The sequence below is a fragment of the Apteryx mantelli genome, chromosome 10 (genome assembly GCF_036417845.1).
Source record: "Apteryx mantelli isolate bAptMan1 chromosome 10, bAptMan1.hap1, whole genome shotgun sequence".
Lineage (NCBI taxonomy): Eukaryota > Metazoa > Chordata > Aves > Apterygiformes > Apterygidae > Apteryx > Apteryx mantelli.
In genome coordinates this window covers 14,824,614-14,830,613 of record NC_089987.1, presented here as the reverse complement: position 1 = coordinate 14,830,613, position 6,000 = coordinate 14,824,614, and positions in this window count along the sequence as shown.

Genomic DNA, 6,000 nt, shown 5'->3' with positions numbered 1-6,000 from the left:
AACTCGTGGAGTGTCATTCCTGGCTGCAGGAAAGGCTAACGGATTTGGTATTTACCATGGAGCAGATGACCTGCTGGAATAAGTGGAAGTATGTTTGCCTGAGAAATAAAATGAACTGAGAAGGTAGAGAGGAGAACAAATTTGGAAGATAAATAGCACTGGCAATGGCAACCTTTAGTGACCTCAGTGGAGCAGTCTAGTTATTACAAGAAATTCAGGCAGAAGCAGGTTGATGATTTATAGACTCTGTGTCAGAATTGCCCAAATCTATGGATATGAATTATAAGTAAGGAGAGATTACCTGTCAAAAGACGAACATGTCTTCAAAAACAAATGTTTCTGAAATATGATTGGCACAAGGTTAGATCTTTGACAAATGAAATCAAATGAAATCATCAAGAATAACTCTTCCAGCAGGTTAAATAAGAGAAGTGAGCAGGACAAGTGGTAGGAGTGGCACTGTAGTTGTCTTTTACTATACTTCTGTTTATACCATGTTTCTTAATAGACGTAAGAATATCTTGTGAGATTGTGTGAAAATCTTATGCAAATTTGATTTCCCTGTTTCTAAGGCTGTTATCCTACTATATGCAAATGATTGCATTGACATGGTTTGTTCTTGATAAATCCATGGAGGCTATTACTTATCACCATGTAGTACTCCAGCTGCGTACAAATAAGATTACAGTTTTATTTTGTATTTTAATATACACAAAGTCTGAATTAATACTTTAATAAATTTAGGCATCATCAATTTGGAAAGTTTAGTATTGGTATAACTGTTCGCCTAAGTGACTGAGTGCATATTACTTGTTATAGCTGTTGTGCTTTTACAATTACTACACAAATTCTGTAAATACAGCCAGCCTTGTAGGCCTCAGTGTTGTTGTCCCTCCATCAACAAATCAGTGCAGCCAGAAAGCATGGGAATGAGCAACCTGCACCTGTTTGCCCCATTTCTACACCAACCAAGGGTTTGATAACACGCAACTCAAGACAAGGGTGTTACCAGTGGATTGAGGCTCAGAGGTTGAAGTTGACCAAACTGTTTTCTGAAACCACATTGCTTTTGATGTAACTTGTGTGATTTTCTTGCTCATTAGGAGGAGATTGCCAGTGTTTCTGACTTTCTGTCTTGTAGCTGATTGCTTTGATAAATTGTTAGATATGTGGAAAGTAAAATCCTCCTCCCTTTAAAATACAAATATTTAAGATTGAGTAATGTTAAAAATAGCTGCTGGTTAACATTTCTCAGTTATGTCCCTCATTTTTCATAGCACAGTCTCTCCTGGAACCCACCACAGAAACTCTCGGCAACTTCCTGTGATGCTGGGCCAGGGTGAGGGAGCGAAGCTGATGGGATCACTGCACGATCTGCTTTCAGCATCTGTCCGAACCCTGACTCCGGGCAGGTCTGGCTTCCTCACTAGGCAGTGAAAAACTCCTCTTGTGGGTGCTTTAAAGTATCCAAGTCAAAATCTCAGTGTCTTTTTGTAGGATTAGCCTTTTACTTCATTTGGCAGAATTAGGTGCCTGACTGAACTGGGCAGTATAAGCATACCAACATGCCGAGCCTGATGCAATACAGGCAACACACCCGTTTCTATACTTGTCCACTTGCTTCAGCTACAGGCACTGTGTTGTCTACATCCATTTGAAAAGGAGAGGGAGAAAGCAATCAAATAGTTTTCTTCTTCCATGATGTGCAAGGGAATGATGCACTGGAATCTGTATTCCCTGTACACAGGGGGTGGGTCGTTCATGGAATAGGCTGGACATAGCTGTTCTGAGTCTTCTCTGGCTGCTGTTAGAGCTTGCTACGGGCCATCAGCACAGCGCTGCGTGGAGGTTTATCGCTGAGTCATACTTCAGCATTAGGGAGTTTGGGTCTTGTGGAGTTTCTTGTCCCAGAGGTGACTGGATATTATTCCTTGCAAACTGTGGAGTGGTTTTGGAGACTAGAGGCTGTTAACTCTTTAGCTTGTTACTCAAATTCTGGCAAATCCTGACTGTTCTGTAAAGCGCATGTGACCGTGATGAGTGACATTTTGCCGTTGTCAAGAAAACAAAGCCTTTAAATGAAGAGGGGATGGAGCCTATCACACCTGCGCTGCCTCCGAATCGGTACTGTCTGTCATCAGAGCCTGGTGACAAAGGTATCGCTGGCATCTCATGTTTACAGTAAAAGCTGCTGTTTTGTTCGCGGATGTGTTCGATGTCATGGTGCTGCGTTAGCTCTAGATTGAGAAGATTTTGTCATTAAGTCAGTTTGATGTAATTTAAGTAGCAGCTTATTAGCATCTAAACTACAGTTTGTTGTTTCCAGTGGGTTAGAAATCGGGACATCTGAGTTAATTCTTTTTCCCTGAAGAACTATCCAAACAGCTTTGGTAAAATCACATATCTCCCGAGCCTTGATATCCCAAGAGCAAAATGGATGTAAAGCAAGTGTCATTTAAGTTAAATATTAGGAGCATTAAGTAATACAAAGCCTTACTGTAAACAATTGATATTATATACCAGGAAAAAATGTGATTTTAAATTAGAAAAAGATATAAGAAAAAAATGTAACTATATAAAAGCCTTGTATTTTTCAACTTCATGTGATAAATTTCAGATGTTTTGAAATTTACTGAAATATTTTTGTTTATAAATCTACTATATTGTCTGAATTTTGAGAGGACTGAATCACATTCACTTTTCATTCTACTCTTTCAAAGATTTGAAAGAGGAGCAAATAACATCCTGATTTAGAGAACTGTTTTAAATAGAACAATTCTTGTTCTTTCATTTATATGTTTAATTTTTACTTTGACTTATTGTAGGAAAAATATATGCCACACTGCAATAGTGCCAGTTTCTCCATTAGCAAGATTGGCAGAAGATGAAGAGTATCTTTGCTATGTAACATGGAACTGAAATATCAAAATATAAGCATTAATGTAATAGGCCAGTAAAATCAACATTGGGATTAATGGTCTTAAATCACAACATTGGTAAAAAGCCTGCTGTCAGGGGTTTCCATGGTTTGTGGCAATGGAAATTGAGAAGAGCTTTCTTTCTGTGTTAGAAAACTTAGGATATGTATGAGAATATTACTTTGTTTTTTTTTGCAGTTCTGGTGCTGTAAATACTGCAATAGCTGTCTTCAATGAGACCCAAAACAGAGCAATAATTGTAGTTCATGGCATAATTGGAAAATGTGGGGAACGCACCTGAACAGGAGGGAGAGAAGGGATGTTCTCCTCCTCGTTCAGTACAGGCAGTGACATTGCTTTCAGACGTGGCATCTCCGCAGGACGTGGGATCTGCCTGTCGGCCATTACATACACAGGGTCCTATCAGGATTTTTCTCTGCTCATGCAGGTTTCTGCTTGCACCCTTCTTCTATACCGCTTCTTGCCCCCGAGCCGGTTAAAGGCCATTATTATTGCCAACTTTATGCACTACAGTTGCAAATCCTGGTCATGCTGTTTCCTTCCCCCCCTTGGTAAGACGTTCAAATGTGTCCTAGCACGTGGGCTAATAGCAGAGTTTGCCTGGCACTGACACATGGCCCAGGTTTGTACGACAACCCATTTTTCATGCTGCGAGCTTGTCCCCTCTGGAATTACTGTTCTTCTGGGGGTTATGGTGCAAGAGTAAATGGAAGGCTTGGCCTTATTACCCGTGCGGTCAGCAACTGGAACATTACTTTTAGGAAATTTTACTTTCCTTTATTATTGCATTTCTTCACAGTTTCTCCTGACCTTTGACTTTGACTGGAAGTGGTATATTGAGCCCTTTAATACTATAAAATCCATGGTGAAAGTACCACAGAGCTTATAGAAGGATGAATGCACTGACACTGTTAATTCTGTGATATTGTAAAGCTCAGTCCTTAAATCTTTCTGAATTTCAACACTTGGAAAAATAAAATAGATGAATCTTTGAATTCCTTTATGTTATAATAAATTTTTTGCTTTACTTGAAAGGGGACTAATTGTTAGGAGCTGTGTATAGTTTGTGTCTGCAACATTTGGGCAGTAAAGCAAGATTTTATATCAGTTGAACAATTGCTGAAACTAATGATGTGAAGAGCGGTATTACAGTAACTCCAATGGCAGGGATCCCCTGGCTGTGCTTTTTCAGGCTGTCCAGCCCTATCTCCAGGCAAAAGGCATGCTTTAGCGATTAACTGTGTGACCTCTTTGGCAGTATCAGTGAGTCTTACCTGGTGCACGCCAGGATCTTGCTCTACGGCCCATGATTAGTTTTGTGTGCTGAAATGACTTAAGCAGATGCATTTATTTTTGTTGTAGTTTTATTGCCTCAAAATATATTTTTTTCAGTGTGGTAAGGCAGATTCCCTTGATCAATGTAAGAATATTAAAATTCTGGACACAGTATCCTTTGAGTGTCCCTTGACGTATTAGGCCCAAGTCTTGCAATGCCACCGGCACAAATGGTCAGATGCCTACCCCTTTTTAGGTTCAGGGGCTTGGATGCAAGTTTATTCTTACAGGGATGCTGAAAGCAAATCTGTTTAAGTTATTTTTTTATAATAAGGTACAGTCCATGTGAGCACCTCAAAGTACAATGGCATAGATACTGAAATAGAAGTAACATTAAGTGTGTTTATGATGGTGACTTTCTGAGTTTTGGTTCACCAGAAAAATATAATTTTAAAGTGTTTGCAAATGATTATAATTTCAAACTGATTACAACCGCTGCTTTTAAATTAAAAAAAAATGGATCAGACTTTGACCAGACATTTCTAAACCAAATTACCACAGTGTCAGTCCTTAACTAAGTACCTGTTAAATATGAGAATATTCACTACCTACAGTAGTCCCCTTTCTTGACATCAGACATAAAGGGAAGGGAGAAAACTGGAGAGTTGTACCTGGGAGAACCATCGATCTCTTGAGCCTGTTCTCAGAAACTGATTTCCAGAGGCACCTGGCAAATAAATATAACTTACAGCATCTTAATAAACTATGGTAGGGACAGCAAAAGTGGCTTAAAATTTCCATTAGTATCATAAGTTGTGATTCCAATCAGACCCATTTATACTTTTTTGAAATGGACTAAATTTGAGCGACAGACATAGCACATCATTGCAATTATGAATGCAGCACAGGTAGAAAAAATGCACTTTTCCATCTCTATTTAGAAAGCAGTGCAGCCTCTGTTCAATCTGTGGACTCTTAAGTGATTGTCAAAGATGTCAGCAAACGTCCAAGACTAAACCCAGTTGTGATTTAGTCCAACAGTGGTCTGTAAGTGAAGGATGTGGTACCTCCTTGCGTACAATGTGCCACTTGCATCTTCTCAGGTGACTGCTTTGTGTGCTATGGAGTAGGAGTATGTTGTTTGTGCAGATCCTTAGGATTGTTTCAAAAATCTGAACGTTGAGCTTCAAGGCCATTATTTTGCCTACGTGATTTTCTTCTGCAGCATCCTGTGCAAGTAGTTCTATGCATGTAACAAGGGCCCCTGAAGGCCAGCTAGCGCATGACTATTCTGGATTTGCCTGTGTTCACTTTTGAACTCAGAAACTGAGCTGGTCCCTCCTTGCTTTACAGGAGGCATATTTACTGTTAGAGCAGTTACTTAGTGATAACGTAAGCAGAGATCCTACATAATGACCTGTGAGCTAACAAGACATTTTTAGGATGAGGTAAGACTAGCCGTATGAGAGCTAAACAGCAACAGACCATTGCTACTTAAGGGGTTAGTAAGCTTCTTCGGTTGAAATACAGAACTTGAGGACAAATCCATCTTCTACGTGAATACCAATTACTTAGATACATGTTTGGGAACTTCTCTTTCAGTACTGGTTTAGCATGATTCACTGTACATACCCCATGCCCAAAAATGCTTTTGTGGACATAGTGGACTAAAGTAAAGGCCGAATTTATGAGATGTGAGATGCATACCTAAGAACTTCTGCGATAATCGTTATCTTTTTTCCACCACTTTAATTGGCTGACTATAGGCAAGCTACAGTCATCAATA